Raw genomic sequence first — 12,778 nt, 5'->3', positions numbered from 1 at the left:
ATAGAATTAACCAGATTGGTTTGAAGTAAAAATAAGTAATGTAACATCGACCAGGGTAGCGGATGAGCCGCAGTGCGGGTATCGATCGGCGGGCCTATCCCGTGAAATCCCGCAGCGGATCCCCTAAGCCTCGGCGTGGATTAACCAGGGCATTAGGATCAAAGTTAAACAGGGACTACTGGTTCCTTTCACTCGTATTTTTTTTAATTGTTGTCATTCTCGGATGAAGTCAAGTCATAGCGCTATCCTTCTTCATACGACGCTTGTAGAGAGTACTTAACGGTAGGCAACGGCTTGGCTCTGTCCTCAGCATTGCTGAAGTCCATGGGCGACGGTAACTACTCACCATCAGGTGGGCCTTATTGACATATGACAATGTGCTCTTTAACAGTGGCTCTGCCTATACCGCTACCTTTGTCGAAATGATAACCGTTTACACCAGGGCAGACTGAACTCATCTTAGGGCTGACGGACGTTTAAATAAATAAATAAAAAGAACGTGAAAACCATCTCCATCGAGATATAACGTCAATATTTGTATAATTCAAACCAGATACTGACAGAATTCACGCAAATGAAAATTAATTACTTATACAATAACTTTTTAATCGAACTTTAACTCAAAAACGAAATTGTCATCAATACATCCGACGTTGTATTCGTGTTATCGGGCATCGACACAAAAACGTGTCTAACGACAAACGGAGCAATGATCAGCGCCGGTCTAAATTTACATCCAATTTGTGGTGAGTACTTTTTTTTTTTTTTTTTTTTTTTTTTTATTGCTTAGATGTGTGGACGAGCTCACAGCCCACCTGGTGTTAAGTGGTTACTGGAGCCCATAGACATCTACAACGTAAATGCGCCACCCACCTTGAGATATAAGTTGTAAGGTCTCAGTATAGTTACAACGGCTGCCCCACCCTTCAAACTTCAACTAATGACTTGTTAGCGGAGTGAATTAAGTTACCTCTGGGATTCGAGAGCACTCGAAGGGCACGAGTTTTGGTAGGTAATCATTTGTGTGGGCTGCCTTTTCAATACATTAGGTCAAGAGTTCACGACACAATCTTGTTAGCTCTGACGCCGCCCCGTTTAATACGTTTAATCTTCGATCCCACCCCGGTCATCGTTCTCGTCGAACCCGTCGCTTGCGACGAAGGACTCGACGAGTAAATTAACCCTCAGACACAGCCCACTAAGTTTCTCGCCGGATCTTCTCAGTGGGTCGCGTTTCCGATCCGGTGGTAGATTCTGCGAAGCACTGCTCTTGCTAGAGTTCGTGTTAGCAACGTCGTCAGGTTTGAGCCCCGTGAGCTCACCTACTATTTAAGGTTACACTGATCGAGGCTCACAGCTTAGGTAGGAAAAAAAAAACGATTCGATAGGTGAAGTGATGGACTAGTTCTTGGAAAATGTTGAAAAGATCGTGAAATGTGAATGGCATTCTAGTTTACGCCTATAAATCTTTAGGGATGTCACTGCTATCCGCGACGTGTTACAATCCGTTAACAGTTTGCAGAGCGTGGACATTATTATTACCATAATCGAATATGAGTACCGAATATTGGTTAAAAAAAAATTCCAAACGCATTCCAGAACCGATTTGGTATAACCGTTTTTACGACACAGGTAGATTGCCCGTGTTTAACGACTGGTAAATAACTACAATGGCGAGGTACCTTAAAAATTAGCATTGCATAATAACATCTAGGATTGATATACCTAATTACACATGGAAAATGGCTTTAAAGATATTTGGTAATTGATTTCCGGATGGATCTGGATTGCCCAATAATGCTGAGCACTCTGGATCCAAACCAGCCTTTAGGTTAAGGTAGTTTTCATGTTAATTTTGAGTTTTTGTTTTATTATTATTATTATTTGATTTTTTGTTTTTATTATTATTATTATTGCTTTTGTTTTAGTCCGAGATTGTAGTTATTATTTTTATTTAATTCTAGTATAAATGAAATGTTAATGCAGTGTAATGAAGTGTAATATGGATGCAAAATCTGAAGTAAATGAAATAAATAAATAAATTTAAATTTGTGGCGCTATCAAAAATATTTATATCACTTTTTATATCATTATCATTTACAAAATTCTTCATCAAAGTTGGTCTAATAGTTTTCGCGTGATGCTCGAAAAAACAAACATACAAACAGGCAAATAACAAATGTAAAATTTTATATCACGTACCACAAAACACCGTATGTGTTATTGTATATTTCACCTATCAGTCAAACTTTGTTTCTTGCGTGCAAAACTAGTGAGACCGGCAGCTGTATCACGTATTTCGCAGACAATTAGCAGAAGACAAATATTGTGCAAATATTGCTGTCAACTGTCCATTTCGTATTACGGACTTGCAACAAAAAAGCAGATTGCGGACCATGACTAGTGCTGCCTCTGCAGAGCGATTTGTGAAACTTTAGTGCATTCTTTTCCATACAACTAACAACAACTGGCCTAAAGTCGGTATTACGGATGCTTTTGTTTGCCACACAACAGCAGATATTTAGCAATTTCGTTTGTCAAATTTGCGACACCTTTTGTATCTGGTGCTGAATTGTTGCTAACTATCTGCAAGTGTAAAATTTGTGAAATTAAATTATTTTAACTTGATTTAGGTAAGTGTAATTGGTTTAGATCTTTATTTGTGTTTGTGTTTTCCATAGTATTAACATTAAATACCACGCTGGGCAATTTAAGTACATTAATAATGTTGAGGTTATAAAGTTTATTTTTTACAAATTAATATTTCTTCTAGGTATTAGGTATGTATGGACAGAGCTCAAATAATGGGGCTTTGGAGTCTAAGGAAATTAGGTCGGATACATACGAATCAGTGCGTTTGCGACGCTGTCTTCGTGATCAAGCCTGACCCCTTATTCTATCGGAAAGTTTGTTCAGAACACATTACAGAATTTCGAAACATCAATATTTACAATTGTGCTCTGAATTAAAGCCGTTAATAACCTAGATCATCAAGACGAACAAGAATAGAAAGTAAAATGCAAGGTACTTATATATATTCAATTAAACATTATAATATATTATGTGTAAATAATGAAGAAAATAAAAGATTCACAAAATCTTGTCTTCAAAAGTAGCATTGTTTTTTTGATTTTAGATTTATTCTTAACTAAATGTTTTAAATAACTTGTTTATACAGGTGTTAACAGCATTACAAAATTTCATACCAGAAACCTGTGAGAATGAGCTTTTTGCATTTTGAGTTAAACTGTAGTAAATCCAATGCCATTAGGGAAGTGGCTATGGCATTAAACAATCTTCCAGTTTTATTGAAACATTTAAAGTTTCTGCAAACAGTACAATGGGTCACAAGTTATTATAAAATCTTATAGTATAGAGCACAAGAGTTCCACTGATTTTACAATTTCCACGAGTCAATCATATAATAATATATCAGTTATATTCTTGAAGCTTTATAACTATAGCTATATTTAGCTATATATAGCTATATTTTAAACAGAGTTCTGAGAAATGTTAAGTCCTGGTGAAACTGGAAAGGCCTTCAGGCCACCATTAATCTTTACTACATTTTTTTTTTTAATTCAAAGTTTGTCTTATTTTTATAGTGCATAGATATTTGAACAATAATAATTTTGTGATTGAAAACATAATATAATAGTAAATAAATTTCTTTTCATTATAGGTTTTACAATAAATTTGGTTTTCCTGGGGTTTCGGGGTGTATAGATGGCACTCATTTGCACTTATCAGATCTTCTGTATATGAAGAAAGGTTTTAGAACCGCAAGCATTATCATTTCAAGAATGTGCAAATAGTAAGTATTTTGCTGAAGCCTATCATTCACAATAACAAACATTTGATAGTACTTATCTAAAGAATTAAATTTTTCAGATATGTGATAGTGATCTTAACATTTTTAGTATTAATGCAACATTTCATGATACATTTGTCTGGCTTATCACAACTGAATATGCCTATGCAGGACCTGCACCATAATAGTGAAAAAGTTTGGTTTTTAGGCAAGTAAAACATCATGAGCTCTGTCTCAGTAACCTGACTACAAAATAATACTCTATCTAAAAGTATATTTAAAACTGGGAAGGCAGTTAATATATAGTACTATAGTAATGTTTATTGTCATACCAGGAACACAGTTGACCATTGTGAGTATTGAAAGCCAGTTGGAGATGCTTGTTGGTACATAGAGTACTGCATTATGATCATCATATTATGATGGCCAAGACCATAATTGTTAGCTTGTATTGCATAACATGGCAAACACACATGGGTTTCCAGTGCCCCAACTCTCTGACGAAGATGCTGAAATTGATGTTTCTTATCAAACTCATAACATTGTATTTTTTGGGAGAGAAGAGGAAACACAGCACTTAGCACCATGTCAACATTCAAGGGTGGTTCAATTGGATTGTGGAGAACAGACATTAAATTTAGTCTCAACCTCTGTATTCTAGTAATTTTATGTAGATATTTTGAAAACTGCTGTTCTTAATTATGTGAACTGAGAGGGCAAGAATAGCCTAATTATTTGTGTCTATAATTTTTTAATTGTGCTTAGTGGAAATATACATATTTCCTTAACATTTTTGTGTTTTTACCTTTACTATATAAAGGATGGATTCATAACTATTTGAAAGCAAAATTGTGAGGTTGTTTTATTAAGACAATGTTTTAATCTGTCGTGCTCAATTTGTTCTGTATCATTTTATCTTTATGTTAACCCCGTTTGTATGTTGTGTTGTTATATATATTATTGTATATACTGCTGTTTTGAATAATGGAATAGAATGAATAACAAATCGACTAGTAATTCATAATTCTTCTAAATTTTGTTGGATACTTACATGAATATTACTTACAAAATGAAAAACATAATTCATAATTTAGACAAAATGTTGATCAACCACCACTGATTTTTGTTCATTGTGATAATAATAATAATATAAATATAAATACCAGATAACGGAAATAAATGTAGGATTTTTATTATACACATACATATATTTAATATACATCCCCTGGAATTCCAAACCCTGGAAAAGACATTTATATTTATCATACAAATATCTTCCCTTGGCGGGATTCGAACCCGCGACCCCCTTGTGTAGCGACCATGTCACTTACCACTACACCAGACGGTCGTTAGATAAGTTTGATAATAATTTTTTTTGTGTAATTTTGTTTTATTTGAATAATAATTCTTAAATTAGGAAATCGTAGTTTGTTTGTAATTCTTGCCGCATGAAATTGAAGCCACAATTGAAATATAATATCGACTGCCGATAACTTCAAAGAAACATAACTGAACTTGGGGCCGAGGTAAGTAGAATGATAGCAAGGTGATAGCTCTATAACCCTATAGACTAGAAGCAGAACATGCCGAATACTGTGAGTACAAAATATACAATGAAGCTAAATACTGGTATTCTACTGGTGGTAGGACCACTTGTGAGTCCGCACGAGTAGGTACAACCACTCCGCCTATTTCTACCGTGAAGCTTTAATGCGTTTCGTTTTGAAGGGTAGAGCAGCCGTTATAACTATACTGAGACCTTAGAACTTATATCTCAAGGTGGGTGCCGCATTTACGTTGTAGATGGCTATGGGCTCCAGTAACCACTTAACACCAGGTGGGCTGTAAGCTCGTCCACCCATCTTAGCAATAAAAAAATAAATAGTCATTTTGAAATGCTAAGTTGAGAGTAGTTTTATTAGCGTAAAATATACTCACTAGTGTCATAAAATTTACTGTAGTACCAGCCTAAAGTAAAACGTATATATTTGGATTTGCTTGACTATTGTAACAAGCGCTATTTCGTTTTTATGGTAATATAAACTATTATGGACTCAGCTAAAATTAAAACAAAATTGAACTTATTATTTTAAACAAGGTTTTTGCCGATATTGGTCAATTCCTTGAATTTTTTTATATATCTCATCTGAAAGATGCGCGGCCTCTGCCTGCGTACGAACAGCCTCTGCTGAAATGAAAGCTGCATGAGCCAGTGGTTCGCCTTAGTTTCCATTTTCTCCTCTTTCTACAACTACAGCTCACGATGTGTCCACTCTTGTTTGTTGTCCGCTATAGTCTAGATAATATAATGATTGATTAACATTCTTACTGCAGTGAGTGAGTGCAAAGAGTACCTGGTTAATGAATAAAAATAACTTACTAAATATCGGCCTGATATTTGCAATGAAGCTTCTCTTAAGATGGCTTCGTCGACGAAAAACTGGGCTAATTATAAAAATAAATATTTATTTATTGTCTTAAAATATTAGATTCATTTGTTTAAAAATAATATAGAACATTAAGTTAATGTCTGACATGCAGTTTCCTATTCACGTCATATTGCCCATGACCTTGGGTGAACATTATTATGAATAGTCTGCACAGCTTTTATTTCCCTTCAAGCTGTGAAAGACAGCACTATATTTCTGGTATTCAAATCAAAGCCTACTCTTGCCAAGTCAAACAAATCCACTATCTATTACTTGATAAAGAATAGCAGCATCTCACCTAGAATATCATCGACTGGTTGTTCTAGCGTTGTCGGCCTCATGTCGGCGTAAGATGGATCTGTTGTACACTTTATTATTGATAAAACCATAAAACTAACTCATTTATTCTAGAATTTACTATTTAATTTGAAATCTTACTGAACCAGTGCTAGAATCCCGCAGGCAGATATCAATAAATCCAATGAAACACATATTTGACATGTATACATGGAAGACTTCCATGATTAAGGATTCATTCATCTTTTATTTAAAATCAAATTAGCAAATATTCTGAAATCGTTGGTGGTAGGGCGTTTGATTAACCCGCAAGACCACCATTCCGCCCATTTCTACCGCGAAGCAGTAATGCGTTGCAATTTGAAGAATGGGGCAGCCGTTTTGGTATACAGTTGAAACTCAGACCTCGTTTCTAAAAATGGGGGTGGCATTCACGTTGTGAAGTCTATACCACTTAACACTAGATGGGTTGTGAGCTTATGTACTTACTTAATTGATAATGAAATTAATAAATTAGGCTATAATTTTGATCCATTCTTTTTTAAAATAGGTTCGTAACGTAAACAACTATCTGATTACAAATTATCAAACGATTAAGTACAAAAAAAAATGTTATCAGTGTTTGACATGACACAATTACATTTTTGTAGCTATTATTCAAAATAAAGCAAAAATTATTATTAGATCACTTATTTTTAGTAACGCTTCATCGAAAAGAACAGAATTAGCAGCTCTCGCTTGGCGTTTCAAACGTGAATTCCACTTAAACATTTTAAAATGTTTATATGTAACGCGCTTTTATAAATTCATTTGCCGGTTTGTTCAGCAAAAAAAAAAAAAGTAATGTGGCTTTTTAGTGCCAATTATTGCTACCCGATTGCGACTGGCGCTAGTTGTATGACAGAAAACTGCAGTAAGCGGTAAGCGAACAATCGCGGTACGTGATACGAAATAATTTGACGTTTTGCGATCGGTCGCGACGCGTCTGCACAACATCTGCAAAATTGTGGCTGTCGCAAATTTTTACGTGATCAGGGGGCCGGTCATGTTCCGCCGTGACCAATTCTGATAGTGAAATCTATACTAATATTATAAAGCTGAAGAGTTTGTTTGTTTGAACGCGCAAATCTCAGGAACTACTGGTCCGATTTGAAAAATTCTTTCAGTGTTAGATAGCCCATTTATTGAAGAAGGTTATATAATATCACGGTAAGACCAATACAAGTGGAGCAACAATAAAGAATGTTTCAAAATAGGGGTTTAAATAGCTCCTTAACATTCTGTAATTCAAAAATATTTTCACTTTCTACGTAAATGAAGTGGAGGTACAATTTAGCGTTATGCCACGCGGACGGAGTCGCGGGCTAAAGCTAGTAATGAAATAAAACCATTTACTGTTTTGAACATATTCGCCACATGTCCGACGTTAATGATACTATGACAAAAATACTTCCGTGAAGCATCAAATGTTATCGAAATCGTGAACGCATAGAAGACAAACATTATTAAACTAGCTTTTGCCCGCGACTTTGTCCGCGTGGAATAGTTACTTTGGCATAACGCTAAAATTTACCCGCGACTTCATTTACGTGGAAAGTGAATATATTTTTGAGTAATAGAATGTTAAAGAGCTATTTAAAGGTACGAAAATCACGCTTTTTAACCGACTTCAAAAGAGGAGGCTATTAATTCGACCACAATTTTTTATCCATGTATGTTCACCGATTTCTCGAGAATGCTTGAACCGATTCTGATAATTCTCTTTCTCCGAATTGTCCTGTAATCATCAAGACCTGATGATGGGATCCTGGAGAAATCCACAAAACTCTATAATTTTCAAAGCCTATCTTGAGGTGATTTGGGTGTTTCTTGTTATTGTTCTTATTCTGTACCACCGCGCACCGGCCGGCCGGCGCCTTGTACGTCAATATTACTTGCTTGATCATTATTTTGCTGCGATGTTATTTTAAAACTGCGATATCTTCTCATACTCATTAAAATACTCATAGCGAGATACTCATTAAAATCAAGTGTGGGTAAATTTCTTTAAAATTAAATACTTGTAATGAATAACGTATTCATTGGGATAGGGATTAATTATCATCTTCATAAAAACACCTTCACAAATAATGCTTTATTTTAGAACAAATTTGGTTAGCATAAAAAACGTTATAGTGAGTCAACTTCAACATATAAACATTTTATTATGCTGTCGCGGTTTTTATTTTTAAACTTTTAAAGGGTAACAATTCTGTCGTACATTATTTTAGCGAAACCTTAACCGTTTCCGCAGCGCACGCAGCGGAAGCTCTCAAAAAGGAAAAAAAAAACGATTTTGCAAAATTCCTTATTGGTGCTCCGTTTGTATTGGTCTCCGCGTGATGTTATATAGCCTATAGCCTTCGTCAATAAATGGGCTATCTAACATTGAAAGAATTTTTCAAATCGGACCAGTAGTTCCTGAGATTAGTGCTTTCAAACAAAAAAACAAACTCTTCAGCTTTATAATATTAAGTATAGATTTATGATTCGGTTCTATTGCAAACAAATTTTCTCTCGTTTTATTGTTAATTGCCTCGAAAGTACACATGTTTTTTTTTTTAATAATACTGAACTACATGCTCAGAGCTTAATACCAAAATGCATTTACATTCATTTAACACACTTCCGTCGTCATTACACGCAGAGTTACGCAGAAACGCGAAAACCGATTCAAAGGCATTTTTTTTTTTTTTTTTTTTCCACAGGAGAAAATCGCCGGATCCCCACCCGCGCGGCAGGTGGGGTATGTGGGAGTTGAACCTCACTAAAAACTCCTGCCGCTCACAACCGGCGCCCTACCTCGGACCGGGCCGGAGCCCAGTCGGGGCTATTGAAACGGCGGGACAGGGTTGACGCAGAGCACATTACATCCATCCCACCGTCCCACGGACGCCGGACCGGTGGCCGCCAGCGAAACGACCACCGGTTCCCTCGTTCAGCGGGCCGAGAGCCCGCTTTGATGGCGCCGCGTTACACCTTCCCCCAGAGCGGTCGGGGGAACGCGGTCTACCATCACCCGGCTTCCTATTGCGGGTGAGCGTGCAGAGCACGCCACCCCTCGTCTGGGTCCCTCCCCGCACAAAACGGGTGGGACCCCTAGCTCTTAGGGGGCCAGGTCACGGATACGACCCCGGTCCCGACCCCCTGCTCGGCGGCGGCGGGTTTCTGCGTAGTGAGGAGAGCTTTCCCTCACTCGCCCCGCCGCCTCCTTCTGCGAGATGGTGCACTCGCAGAAGTCGAGCATAGCCTTCCATGACTCATCGCTGCCAAGCATCGACGCCACGACGCCAGGCAGCGACAAGTCAGGTCCTATCTTTGCGACCAGGACACGGCGCTGCACCTCCCAAGCGGGGCAGACAGCGAGCGTATGCTCCGCCGTGTCCAGGTCGTGTCCACAATGGTGACACCTCGTCGTCGGCTCAGCCCCTATCCGGCGCAGGTACTTCCCGAAGCATCCGTGCCCGGTCAGCACCTGCACCAGACGAAAGGTGAGACGTCCCTCGCCACGATTCACCCAGTCATCAAAGACCGGGTAAACCGCCTCGACGGTCCGTAGCCCCCACGTGGGGTTGGCCAATCGCCTCGACCACGACTCGAGCACGGACCGCCGAGAATGGGCCTTCCGCGCCCGCAGCTCACTCTCGGGGACACGCGCCACGCCCCGAGCACGAAGCTCGCTGCGCCACCGATAGTCGGCAGCGAGCGACTCCGCCTCCAGCTCCCATGGCGGCGTCCCCGCCAAAACACACGCCGCCTCGAAGGAGACGGTGCGATATCCGCGGATGACCCTGATGGCAACGGTGCGCTGCGGCCGGCGCAAGAACCGAGCCATAGTGGCCCGGTTGCGCGGCTCAGCCCACACAGGTGCACCGTACAGGGCCATCGATCGCACCACCCCCGCGTAGAGACGGCGCACAACCTGATCCGGTCCCCCAATATTCGGGAGCAGCCGGCTCAAAGAACCGGCCGTCCCCATCAATCGGGGGACCAGCTCCGCAAAGTGAGCACGAAAGGCCCACCGGCTGTCCAACACGAGGCCGAGGTACTTCAACTGCACCCCGACCCCTATCCGGACGCCTCCAACCACGATGTGGGTGTCAACGGGTGGCGCCCTCCGCGGCCCGTGAAACCACAGAGCCTCGGATTTATTGAGCGCCACGTCGAGACCCAGCCTCCTTATCCTTCCGACGACGAGGGCCACTCCCGCTGTGGCGAGACGGGCAGACTCCCTAAAATCATCCCCCCGGGCCACGACCAACGTGTCGTCCGCGTAACAAATAACGCGGAGGCCCGGGAGGAGGGCGCCCCTCAGCACCCAGTCGTACCCGATATTCCACAAGAGGGGGCCGAGAACCGACCCCTGCGGAACACCACGCACGACCGGAAAACGATGAAGGGTCCCACCGTACCCGGTACATACGACCGACCTGGCCCCCAAATAGGACCCAACCAGCCGGCGGAGGTAGAGGGGCACTCCATGCCTCTCCAGTGCCCCCCCTATCACGGTCCAGGGCAGAGTGTTAAATGCGTTGGCGATGTCAAGAGACACCGCCAGCGCCACCCCACCCCGAGAAACGGCCTCGTCCGAGAGGGACCGCACGCGAAGAATTGCATCCACGGTCGAACGGCCCTCCCGGAAGCCGTACTGCTCCGCCGACAGGTCAGGCCCCACCCCGACCAGGTGCCGAACGATGCGGGCAGCCAGAATACGTTCCAGCAATTTTCCCGCCTCGTCCAGCAGCACGATAGGACGATACCCGGCGGCTGTATCCACCGGGCGCCCCTCCTTCCTCAACAACACAAGTCTACCCGTCCGCCAGAGCGACGGAAACCGTCCCGACTCCAAGCAGCCATTATATAGCTCAAGGAGCCGGTCCCCCAGGGCACCGAGGGCCAAGGCCAATACCCGGCCGTGGACTCCGTCCGGGCCGGGGGCCGTGTCTTTCGCAGTCATCTTGACAACGGCCACCCGGAGCTCTGCCTCGGTAATACGAGGCACCTCAGCAGGAGCTTGGCCGTCGACGGTGTCAGACGGCCCGCCCATAGCGGGAGGGACAAAACCCTCCCGCTCCTGCGGGAACAACGCCGAAACGATGTCCCGCAGCTGCTGGGGCTGGAGACGCTCAGTCATAGAGGGGGCCCACGGGCGCAACTTGCCGCGTACCAATTTGTATGGGCTCCCCCACGGATCCGCTTCGAGCGCCTCCAAGAGTCTCTCCATGTTCTGCTCCTTGGCCCGCCTGATGGCCAGCCGCAGGGCGTCCTTCGCAGCGCGATATTCGCGGTGCAGCCGAGCTTCCTCCTCCGCGAACGCGACGGGCTCGTCGCGCCGCAGGCGGCGGCGACGGCGGTGTCTAGTGCACCGGCGGCTCGCCCGAATGGAGACCGCACGCAGTCTTGCAATTTCGGGCGACCACCAGGGCGACTGTCGCCGTCCAGAGTGCCGAGAGCCGACCCGGGGCATCGAGGCATCACATATGCGGTGCATCGCGCCCCGGAACCATTCGGCCTCGGTTTCCACATCGACAGGTTGTGGGCGCTTGGGCGCCCACGCCGCCACCATAGAGGCCTCCACCAGGAGCTCCCTGTTCAGGAGCTTCAGTGCCCACCTAGGGAATGACCGGGATGCACTCTGCGGGGGGTCAACCCCGCGGGCACCTGCAGCCGGCGTCGGCGCAGGGGCAGAAAGATCGTACCGGATATACCGGTGATCGGACAACGATTCCGCCCCCACCACCACTCTCCAGCCGAGGATGCGCCGCGCGACGGGCGAGCTCGCGAACGTCAAGTCCACGATAGACTCGCCCGTCCACCGCACGCAAGTCGCGATCGAGCCCCTATTAACGATACAGAGACCGACCGCGACCGCCCACTCCTCCAGCAGCCTACCACGAGCGTCCGTGAATGGGGAACCCCAAGCGACAGACTTCGCATTGAAGTCCCCCGCCAGTATCACTGAACGGGGAGCGAGGTGACGAGCGATCACCTCTAGCCCGTCCAGGAACCGCTCGAACTCGACGGTAGGCCGATTCGGAGAAAAGTACACCCCGATCACGACGATATTTTCTAACTGTACCGCGACGATCCCGGGGCCCCTGGTCACCATCGCCAGGGGGGGGACCATCGCGGTTCTTCTGATATGTATGGCCGCCAAGCCATCAACGTCCCCAAACCAACAGTCATCCGCTGGGGGAACGAA

General features: G+C 43.3%; 1 protein-coding gene and 2 long non-coding RNA genes across 3 annotated transcripts in view; 1 reads left to right on the top strand and 2 right to left on the bottom strand.

The window, feature by feature from the left end:
• LOC101746983 (monocarboxylate transporter 9) overlaps nucleotides 1-12,778 on the bottom strand; it is a 78,903-nt gene that overhangs the window by 60,229 nt on the left and 5,896 nt on the right. The window lies entirely within an intron of this gene.
• On the top strand, nucleotides 2,343-5,232 carry LOC110385229 (uncharacterized). Its single transcript, XR_005245711.2, has 4 exons — nucleotides 2,343-2,633; nucleotides 2,774-3,024; nucleotides 3,683-3,814; nucleotides 3,892-5,232. It is a non-coding gene; the product is annotated as an uncharacterized LOC110385229 (long non-coding RNA).
• LOC134200380 (uncharacterized) lies at nucleotides 4,145-8,143 on the bottom strand. The gene is made up of 2 exons (XR_009975273.1): nucleotides 7,027-8,143; nucleotides 4,145-6,256 (listed from the first exon to the last, which is right to left on the bottom strand). It is a non-coding gene; the product is annotated as an uncharacterized LOC134200380 (long non-coding RNA).

This window comes from Bombyx mori, chromosome 17 (assembly GCF_030269925.1).
Source record: "Bombyx mori chromosome 17, ASM3026992v2".
Lineage (NCBI taxonomy): Eukaryota > Metazoa > Arthropoda > Insecta > Lepidoptera > Bombycidae > Bombyx > Bombyx mori.
Note: the sequence above shows the minus strand (reverse complement) of the source record. Positions and strands in the feature narration are given on the sequence as shown.